Source organism: Silene latifolia, chromosome Y, assembly GCF_048544455.1.
Source record: "Silene latifolia isolate original U9 population chromosome Y, ASM4854445v1, whole genome shotgun sequence".
Taxonomy (NCBI): Eukaryota; Viridiplantae; Streptophyta; class Magnoliopsida; order Caryophyllales; family Caryophyllaceae; genus Silene; species Silene latifolia.
The window spans coordinates 301167569-301178887 of record NC_133538.1 but is presented as its reverse complement, the minus strand read 5'-3'; the positions used below and the strand labels follow the sequence as shown (position 1 = coordinate 301178887).

At 39.6% G+C, this 11319-nt stretch overlaps 1 long non-coding RNA gene across 4 annotated transcripts; it reads right to left on the bottom strand.

Annotated features, from left to right (window-relative positions):
* Positions 1-1028: 1028 nt before the first annotated feature.
* LOC141634465 (uncharacterized) lies at positions 1029-11185 on the bottom strand. Of its 4 annotated transcripts, XR_012539198.1 has the most exons (4): positions 10914-11185; positions 10701-10802; positions 3293-3357; positions 1029-1066 (listed from the first exon to the last, which is right to left on the bottom strand). It is a non-coding gene; the product is annotated as an uncharacterized LOC141634465 (long non-coding RNA). The 4 variants fall into 4 exon arrangements; XR_012539200.1 differs by lacking the exons at positions 1029-1066; positions 3293-3357 and adding an exon at positions 4740-4782 and having other exon boundaries at positions 10914-11184; XR_012539201.1 differs by lacking the exons at positions 1029-1066; positions 3293-3357 and adding an exon at positions 8910-9084 and having other exon boundaries at positions 10914-11184.
* Between the last annotated feature and the right edge of the window lie 134 nt (positions 11186-11319).

Below are 11319 nucleotides of genomic sequence, written 5' to 3'. Positions count from 1 at the left end.
AGACTCGAAATTAATTGTAATAATGTATATTTGACGTTGTTTTCGGCAGTACTTGCAAGTATTGTGAGTGGAGGAAAAAAAAAAGTTAAGAATGAACAAAGAGCACCATAATTGATTGCATGTCTACGTGCTGATAAGAACAACATATTAAGAACTCGTTCATTAAATAATTTGCTTTTGTGGACTCCTTTCGTAAAATACATTGTCTGCTTCCCGATTTTGTTTCGCAATACTTAATTTATTACATACGTTTGACTTGATTGTTGATATTATATCTTGTTTTAGACAAAAAAGGTATAGGCTCTCCGTAAGCCAATATTATGCCATCTAAGCTACCCTATTCACCCTCGGCAAAGTATGTTGTATACTTAGAAGGTCCATTCGACCGACTAGGCCTTACACGTACTTTCCACCTCATGACGTCGTGTTTTGGCAACTCGCTTGGTCCATATGACTGGGTGAGCACAAAAGCGAGAGATACCCTCGTGGTGTTTTAATGTTGTGAGTACCCAATTTCCTACCCACAAACCTAACCATAGATCCCGTAGAACCTTTGTCTAGGTCATGTTTGATGTGTCCTGCTTGATTTATTTTTGGGTCGTGTAATTTATCTTTGTATGATATATCTTTCCCATAGCCATAATTAATTTAAAAAAAAAAAAAAAAAACAGACAAGTATACACCGAGCTGTAATAGACAGTCCTTTGAGCTTCGTATATTAATAAAAAGTCCAAAACATCTGCAATTGATCATTAGAGTTAGAGTCACCATGCTGAGACATCACATTAGGATTGTCCTTTTCTAAACATACTTGCATCATGCATATGCATCCGCCACTGTCATAGCACATTACACTCCGCGCTTTATCCGTCACCATTCCCGCATTGAGTCCCTACACATTTACGGTTTCCTTTTGTAAATATAGTAAGCATCTCGCATATAGCATCACCGAAGAGCATGCATTATTCACATCTAAGCGGCTCGACCCACTCACCGTCCTGCGTTTTTTAGTTACGCGTCGACCTTCAAGTTTGCATATGGCATTATCAATTTATCACTATATCTGCTGTTTGTCAAAAAAAAAAAAAAAGGGGGGGGGGGTCAAGATTAGTGTACTTGTATTAAGTTTTACCCGCATCATTCAGTCCATTTGAGTATTAAACAAATACAACATGCACTCTAGGTAGTTTGACATATGCATTCAGTGTATATACTCCATTCTAGTCCTGTTATACAAGAAATACAATCCTTTTCTAAAGCTAAGATGTCATGATCCAGGATAGGGAAGCGTAAAAAAGATCCAAACTTAGTAGTCACTCCAGCTTGGGGACGAGAGAAAGGTACAGGGAGACTAATTAGTATACCGCAAGCCGTACTTGTAACCCAACCACCAGTCACCATGTCGCTCGAAGAATCAGTCAAAGACCTTAAGAATGCTCTATCCATTTTGACCGACCGATTGTCATCCATAGAAGACAAAATCAAGGATGACGGTAGTGGTGAGGATGACATAACCAAAAAGCTCAAGGACATGGAGAAACTTATCAAAAGAAACTCCAAGTATGCTGACCTACTCGATGTTGAATGTAACATGCCAAACATGCGAGGCAAACTACCTCCGAAATTTACAACCGCTGACCTACCAAAATTCAAAGGTACCGAGCATCCAGCTCACCACATAAGAAGCTTTGTACAAGCAATGGCCTTAAAAGAAGTGGATGCATCAATTTTTCCTATATTTTTCCTTCCACTCTAGAAGATGTAGCCCGGAGTTGGTTTTTCTCCCTAGATCCTATACGTGTTTCTAATTGGGAAGACATAAAAAAGAATTTCGACACAATATTCCAAAGAATGCGAGACTTATTAATCACAAGGCGAGATTTAGAAGTTACGAAACAAATCGAGAAAGAAGGTTTCTGATTTCTTAGCCCGATGGAGGAATAAAGCCGCAAAAATGATTGAAAGACCGCCCGAAGCCGAACAGGTGGATATTTTTGTGAAAAATTTACGAGAACCTTATAAATCACACTGCGCTATGCGCAGTATTGAATCCTTTGCTCGGCTAAACAAGATCGGTATACAAATAGAAGATGATGTTGTCGAGTCTCTCGCAAAAAATCACCAAAGGTTGCTTTAACAAAGATAAGAAAAACTTCGCTTCAACCTCTAAAGGGGGAGATTCAGTAAATACTTTGGAACAAAAACCAAGGAGGGAGTTCACTGATCTAGGGATGAGCTTATCACGAGCACTCGACCGATTAATTAAGGAAGGATATATAAAACCTATAGGACCCACTCCAGATCCAGCCAACAAAAGTCCAAAATGGAGAGAAAATGAATATTGCAAATATCACAGAGGTAAAGGGCATGATACGGATTATTGCTTCACCTTAAGGAATGCTATCCAAAATTTGATTGATAATCGCACTATCCCGTTACCCAAAGCGACTCGAAAGCCAAATAATAATAAAAATCCACTCGGAGACGTTACCGCCATCTCGGCTAATGACTCGTTTATCTTTGACTTGACTCGGTTTATAGGCGATGTTATGGGTTTATGGGCAAGTGATGAGGAAGATGAATGGGAAGATGATGATGCTACTCATGATATTTGGGGTGATGAAGAACGTGAGTCTCATGACATTTGGGCGATAATGAGGTTGAAGATAGCACGATAATGAACCCGACCATGACCGAACGATGTACAACATTTGACTCGCTCGGGTAGGCACTATAAACCTCATCGACGCAAGCCCAACCCGGGTTATGCAAAGTAAAGAAGGAGAAAATAAAAATCCACAGAAGATGATGCTCTCATTAAGTTATTCAAGAAATTAAAAGTCGACATTCTTGTTTGGGACTTATTATGCAACTCATTTGGACCACGACAAGCTATTCTAAATGCATTGACAAGTATGAGTGTCCCCTCCGAAACTACTCCTACTGAATTGGCTAGTTATTTGACAACGGACAGAGAGGCGCCAATCATTACGTTTTTACGATAAAGATTTACCCCCAGAAGGGATAAAACATAACAAGGCACTTCACCTAACAACACTATGCAACAAAAAATATGTGCCCCTCTCACTAGTTGATAACGGATCGGCGGTAAATCTCTGCCCACTCGGAAAATGACCAGGCTTTAGGGTTTGAAGAAAAAGACTTTAAGAAGACTAATCGGATTGTTCGTGCATATGACAACACACGTAGAGACGTATTAGGGTGTTGACAACTAATATAACTACTTTGGACCCATAGAAAAAAAAAGTCACGTTTACGGTGATCGACATACCTGCCTCATATAATCTTCTTTTGGGAAGGCCGTGGCTTCATGAGCTTAATGCCATATCTTCATCCCTGCATCAAAAAGTCAAAATGATAATTCAAGGATCGGTAATCACTCTAGATGCATCACCTGGCGAGTTGAGATCACACCCAATCCAAAAGATTGCAAGTTAACCATGGTGAAGATGACGTAGACCTATGGGGTTTCAGCGAAGAGGTCGCTTTCATAGAAGACGAATCACAACACATTGATAAAATAATTATCCCCTATTATCCAAATCCTACCGTGAACTTAATAATGAAAAACAAAGGCTACATACATGGGACAACACTTGGTAAGACGCCTAAAAGGGCATCCGACCCTTCACTTAATCAAACCAAACACGACCTCTTTGGGTTAGGATATCACCCATCCAAAAAAGAAATAAGAGAAGCATTGACAAAGAGAATGAGGGAGAAAGCGACTAAGAAAGACAATAAATCCACAAACCATACAATAGGTGCATATCCACGCACATTAAATGGACAATTTGTCAAAGAAGGTGATTATTTTCCATATTTTAACTTTCCGAAACCATTCTTTGTCGAAAAGACAAAACAGAAAGTTCCGGTTGAAATATTTGAGGATTTGTCACTTTTATGAGGAGGCACCTCCCCTCCCATTAAAAATGCCAACCAACGATTGGATTCCAAAAACAAATAATAATGCCTTTGGTTTACTCTTTGGACAGGCACCCATAAAACACTCGAGACCATTTTGTCATGGCACTTCAAGACAAAGAACTTTGACCCTTCTAAGCTAATCACAACTCATTACAACAATAACATGGAGCATGGATGGCGTAAAACCCGGAAGTGGACTACAACTAATGGAAAGAGTATCAAAATCGGTGTGGGAGAAGGGCCTATGTTTGAGGAAGGCGAGTCCGAACCCGAGTCTGAAACCGAGTCCGAGACAGAGAGTCGATCGAGTCTAGCAAGTCCCGGCCAAAGCAAGGGTTTTCACCCTTCCATACCTCCATCGAGTCTAGTGTCCTACATGAGTCGGGGCTTAACCCTATTTCTTTTCATGCCGAATCGGGGAGTTCCCCTGTTATTTCTAGTTCAAATTCAAATTCCGTGTCTAGTGATATACTCCTTAATGTACTTCTTTCAAAGGATAATAAAATAGCTTTCAATTACTTGTCTGGTTCTCCCACCTCTCCCATTTCTTATTCTGATTGTTTAGTTTCCAATGAAGATGAGTTGCCAAAAGATATAATAAAAGCCTTAACGCATCAGGAAAACAAAACATCAATAATTGAGGAAACGGAATTAATAAACATAGGCACAGATCAAGATAAGAAAGAAATAAAGATTGGGTTGTCACTAAACTCAGAAGAACGAGCAAGTTTGATTAAAGTACTCACAGAATATCGTGACGTGTTTGCCTGTCTTATAAAGATATGCCCTAGATAGACAGAGAAATTGCGGAACATACTATCCCGCTGTATCCTACTGCAAAACCCATAAAACAGAGACTTAGAAGGATGAAATCAGAATGGGCATTAAAAATAAAAGAGGAAATACAAAAGCAATTAGATGCAGGTTTTATAAGAGTAGCTAACTACCCGGAGTGGGTGGCAAATGTTGTTCCGGTACCCAAAAAAGATGGAAAGGTCAGAATGTGTGTTGACTATAGGGACCTTAATAAAGCAAGTCCAAAAGACAATTTTCCACTACCCCATATTGACATTTTAGTGGATAACACGGCTGGTCACGCTCTACTTTCTTTTATGGATGGTTACGCGGGGTATAATCAAATTAAAATGGCCAAGGAAGATATGGAGAAAACTACATTCCTCACTGAATGGGGAACGTACTGTTATACGGTTATGCCGTTTGGACTTAAAAATGCGGGAGCCACTTACCAAAGGACCGCCACAACACTATTGCATGACATGATGCACAAGGAGGTAGAGGTCTATGTAGATGATATGATAGTAAAGTCATTGGATAGAGAAGGTCATACGACCGCGTTACAAAAATTCTTTGATAGGCTCCGAAAATATAATGTTCGACTCAACCCGCAAAAATGTGCTTTCGGGGTTACCTCTGGGAAGCTTTTAGGATATGTTGTTAGTAATAGAGGCATTGAGGCTGATCCATCCAAGATCAAGGCAATTAGAAATATGCCACCACCAAAAACGGAGAAGCAAGTTCGGGCATTTTTGGGGCAGTTACAATACATTAGCCGTTTTATATCCAAGCTTACCATGGTGTGTGAACCAATTTTTAAGAAACTAAAGAAAGGGGCATCCCTTGAATGGGATGAGCAATGTGAGCAAGCATTTGAAAAAGTAAAAAAATACTTAGAAAACCCACCTATCCTGGTCCCTCCAAGACCTGGACTACCACTTCTCTTATACTTGACAGTAACCGAGACATCAATGGGTGCAATGTTAGCACAAGTTCAGGATGGTCAAGAAAAAGCAATTTACTACCTGAGCAAAAAATTCCTGGAATACGAAACCAATTATTCTCCAATCGAGAAATCTTGTCTAGCATTGGTGTGGGCCACCAAGAAGTTAAGGCACTACATGTTGACCCACACAATTCATGTCATATCACGAATGAACCCTCTTAAGTATCTCTTTGAAAAACCAGTTCTTAGCGGCAAAATAGCAAGATGGACCATGATGCTTGCTGAGTTCGATCTTACATTTATGGCTCTTAAATCCATCAAGGGAAAGGCAATTTCAGATTACCTAGCTGACTTTCCCGTCTCAGAAGACAAACAGGAAGCATACGACTTCCCTGACGAGGAAATATTTGTTACTGATGACGACTATTGGCAGTTATTTTTCGATGGTGCATCCAATCAAAAGGGATATGGCATAGGTGTACTGTTGATTTCACCAGATGGGGTACATACCCCACTCTCAGTCAAGTTAGATTTTAGCGTCACAAATAATGAAGCAGAATATGAAGCATGTATATTAGGACTTGAGCGGAAGAAATTTCTGGGGATTAAAAACTTAAGAGTATACGGAGATTCGTCACTCGTTATAAATCAGATTTTGGGAAAATGGAAAGTCAAAAGTGAGGGCCTGGCACTTTACCAAACATACCTAGAAACCATTCTCAAGCATTTTGACGATCCGAAGTTCATTTATTTATCCCGAGATGAAAACCAATTTGCAGATGCTCTAGCTAAATTGGCGTCGATGATCAATATTCCAAATGAATTAGAAAATATTCCATTGTGCATTGAAAGAAGAGAGGAACCAAAGATATCTTTGTATGGCCCTTGATGATACAAAGGGCGGTGATGACGCACCATGGTACACGGATGTTTTAAATTATCACTTAGGAAGAGGCTTTCCGCGATTCGATGTAAGGACGCGCGCTATCAAAAGGTTTGCGCAAAGACAATTTATTCTTAGTCAAGGAAACTTGTACAAGAAATCTCAAAGAAGGGGTACTCCTTTTATGCGTGGATGAAAAGGAAGCTCAAAGAATTATGGAAGAAGTGCATAATGGTACTTGCGGACCGCACATGAACGGTCGAATGTTAGCAAAAAGATAATGCGGATAGGATATTTTTGGTCGACACGAACATGATTGTACTCGAGACGTTAAGAAGTGTCATAAATGCCGGTTTATGCCAATGCACAAAGATATACCACCTTCATTCTTTGTACAATTTGGCATCACCTTGGCCATTTTCAATATGGGGCATAGATATAATTGGCAAAATCACTCCCAAAGGAACCGGAGGACATGAATTTATATTAGTAGCAATCGACTACTTTACTAAGTGGGTTGAGGCAGCGTCTTATGCTTCCTTGACTTCTAAACATGTTGCCAAGTTCATCACCGAAAATATAATTTGTAGGTATGGTGTCCCTCATGAGTTGATTAGCGATCATGGTTCCCATTTTAAGAAAGATGTGGTCGCCTTACTAACACATTACAAGATCCAAAGAATAAGTCGTCTACGTATAGACCACAAATGAATGGGGCGATTGAAGCGTAATAAAAATGTGAAAACTATAATTGAAAAGATGACAGAAAAGTATCATGATTGGCCTACAAAATTGCCATTTGCTTTATGGGGTTACCGCACATCAGTTAGAACATCAACGGGAGCAACACCATATTCTCTAGTCTACGGTATGGAGGCCGTGCTTCCTATAGAACTTGAAATTCCCTCCCTTAGAATCGCACTAGAAAGCCAAATACCAGAAGTCGATTGGGTGCAAGCTCGATATGAAGAATTGTTATTAATAGATGAGAAAAGACTCGCGGCTCTCAACCAGGTTCAGTTATACCAACGAAGAATTTCTCGTTCTTTTAATAAAAAGGTCAGGGCGAGGAACTTAAAAGAGGGTGATTTAGTTCTTAAAGAAATAAGGGCACCGGTCAGAGACCCGAGAGGTAAGTTCAAACCAAATCAAGGCGAGTCCATACATAATTAAAAAGATCTTAAGAGGAGGAGCAGTGCAATTAACAGAGATTGAAGGGGTTGAGTTCAGTCAATTAACCAATCTTGATCAGTTAAAGAAATACCATGTATAAAGGAAAAAGCAGAGAAACGACCCACACCAGGTCGAAGAAAAAAAAAAATATATATATATATATAGAAGAGAAAAAAAAAAGAGACCGAGAGGATATAAAGAGCAGCGGCAGTAAAAGAAAAACCAGAGAGCAGACCCCTTCTAGGTCGAAAAATAATTAGTGAAAAAAAAACAGTATAAAAGTAGCAGCAGCCATAAAAAGAGAAGGAAAATAAACAAAGGAGGCAGTAATTCGGAAAGGAGACCCCTCTCAGGTCTTTTAAAACAAAAAACGAGGAAACAAAATAGGAAACAAACTTAAAGGAAACCCATAACAGGTTTTAATGGCAAATTCATAAGCACGCTATTAATATATGTCGCTCCCAATTAGGAGTTTGCAAAAAAAAAAAAATATATATACCATAAAAGATGGCAACTAATCTGAGGAAACTAATAATCGTTTCACTTATTCCGTGTCTAGAATCTATCATTGCAATAAAGTAATTCCTACTCTAACATTTGAGAATGCATAATTTCTCTTATTTCAGCCCTATGGCTATAGCTGCTGTTACTAAAGATTCCACTTGTCACTCTTTCGGTTCGTTAGCTACACTCTTCTTCCTAGGTTCATTCGATCATCCAAGGGTCATTCGATCCTTCTTTCTTTTCCAAACCAAACTTCTGTCTCCCCCACTTTTGTGTCCTCTCCTTAAGTCTTGAGTTTTAAGAGTCGTCGGGCCCTTCTCTCACCTCAATAGCATCAAGTTGCAGACCACGTTCCGCATGGCGAGCCGATTCACGCTCCTCTACCGAGTGTGAAATCATCCAGCCTTATAATGCTGGCTTATGTAGGTTGAGTCGAATTTTTTTCACCATCCACGTCACACGCGCATTCCAATATTGGTACCGATTCGTAAATAAGTGTGAGTCATTGGAGAAATTCCAGGAGAAATATTGTCTAAGGAAGGAACTCGTTGTGTACGCCCAAATTGTCGTAACAAGCGAGAAGGAAATATAAAAGAGGAATGAGTAAGCCCGGGTAGCCTATAATACGCCACGAGGGATCGCGGGCGATCATAGCATGGATACGCCACCATGGTATAGTCCAACGAATTGGGAATTCATTGCTCATCCAGTCCCTCCAAAAGCTAAGCGATCGCTCTCCTTTGATGACTCTTTGCCTTCCAGCGAAGCTATGGGGTTGATAAGACAAGGAATCAAGAGGTCGTTCAATTAGTCGCATGTGCTCTTGCAGCCACACCTAGGACAAGGATTAATCGAAACTGTTTCAAGAAGACCCACAACAGGTCGAAAAAAAAAATGAAAAAAAAAAAAATGAAAAAAAAAAAAAAGAAAAAAAAAAGGAGAAGAAGAACAAGGAGGAGAACAGGTGTGTGGAGACACTAAAAAAAAGAAATACCTGAAGTAACAGGAGGCTACCGCAAAACGCAGCCTCTGGATTACGTCGCAAGGTATCCAAACAATGAAGGGTTTCAGCTAAAACCAAGGCCATGGGGGAGCAGTCGTTGCGCATGTGTTTAACTACTTTAAGAAGACAGCCATGACCAAAAATAGTAGAAGGACTTACGAAGAGAAAGCGGTTCAGTAGGCATAATACCAGTGCTCGTTTTTTATAACGGGAATCAATAACGATCCTAGGGTAGCTAGGGGAAGTGAAGTGCGCAATCAGACGACAGAGATTCACTCTACGACCATTTAGAAACTCGTCCAAACGACTGGTAATACCCAGATAGTCTCTGAAATCCTTTCTCAGCTCGTCATCAAGGTTAGGAAGGGCAGGAGGAGACTGAATAGATAATCCTAGGATAGCACTAAATTCTTCCGTCATGGGACAAATCTCACGATCGCCAAAGCGAAATACGTGAACTTCAGGATCCCAAAATAAGGCAGCAGCGCGTAAAAATTCCCAGGAGATCTTAACTTGTTTCAGTGATAGCAGCAAGGGTCCCAACTGAACATCAATGACGTAGTCCTTTTCATCCTTCGTGAGGTTGTCAAGCCATAATTTTAGAGCGTTTTCAAAATTTTGAGACATTGTCAGTAAATAGGAAATTTTGAGATGGAAAAGTTTAAAGAGAGAGTGCTATTTAAAGAGAAGAAAGCTGGGGGCTAGTAGAAATATTTATCCGTATTAAATACGGAGTTACCAGATACCCATCCTTGTCAGGTGCAGAATAGGAATAGAATAGGAATAGTTACTAAGATTTAAGAATTCTAGTAGAAGTCGATAAGCTGAACTTTTCTAAGAAAAATCTGAATTCGAATACTCCATCCCTGTCCTGGATCATGCTCAACAGCACCGTCTTTCATTTTTATTTAACGGAACTAGTAATGGAGATGTAACATATTTTTTTTTTTTACAAACAAATGCGTCATCAATTGTTTAGTGTGGTCTTCATTGTCGAAAGTGCATCAACATGTATCCTTTGCATCATTAGCATATACTATTTGTGTCTTTCAGCATGAATAATTTGCACTAATTTCGCTATCAGTTAATTCGTATTATCAAGCACGCTACTTGATTCGCAAGACCAGTAAAACTATGAGTTCAATGGTATAATCAAGCAAATAACTTGACCAGTAAAGAAATAAATTGTTGACTGACATCAGTACATCACTTAATACGCATGCAAGATGTAGTAGCAAAGTACTACTCGAATGACCCATTTCAAGAAAGGACAAAAGAAAAGAAATTAAAGAAGAAAACAAGTGAAAGTGTGTACGGACAAGATATGTACAATGACTACAATTTCTCATGTGTTTAAAGATTTCCAAATCTCATTCAAATACCCATCTCCAAGTAACTATAAACATGCGTAAATATGAAGCAGTCAATAAAGAGACGAAAATACTCACAGCTTGATCGGAGCTGGTGCCAAGAAATCTGCTCGAACGTCACAGCCAAAGGGTTCGACAGTGCTCCGTCATCAATCATCCAAATCGACATGCCTATGACGGCTATGGCGGCGCAACGCGGATGTCGTCCCATATCAGGACAACACATTTCAGTTATCATTTAAGGAGTATTAATTCGAAATCAATCGACGAAAATAAAAAGGAAGCACTTACTTCGACGATACTCCGTCGCCAGTTCTGCGGTCGCCGATTGGGACTCGGGAGCAAACGGGCGGCGCCACTCCACTGATTTCATCTCAGGATTGATCGGATTGATTCAAAGTGATGGTTGATTGGAGGGGTTTGAAGAAAATCAATTAGTTAAGAGAGCAAGGTAAAGGTTGGTCGGCGGATTAATACAGGAAGTATGATGAGATCTTGTTTTTCCTAAGCAATCTAGACTAGAATGTGGCACGTCATTGTGTTTTTGTTTACTCATTAAAAATTGATTCACTTGTCCACGTATTTCTCACTCGTCTTTAGGCGTGTTTAAGTGTGCGTCTTACTCGATTTTAAACTCGCTCTTGTAAAATAAATTTTTACACCTCTTTATTTTAACGAGAAATAAATTTTTACGATT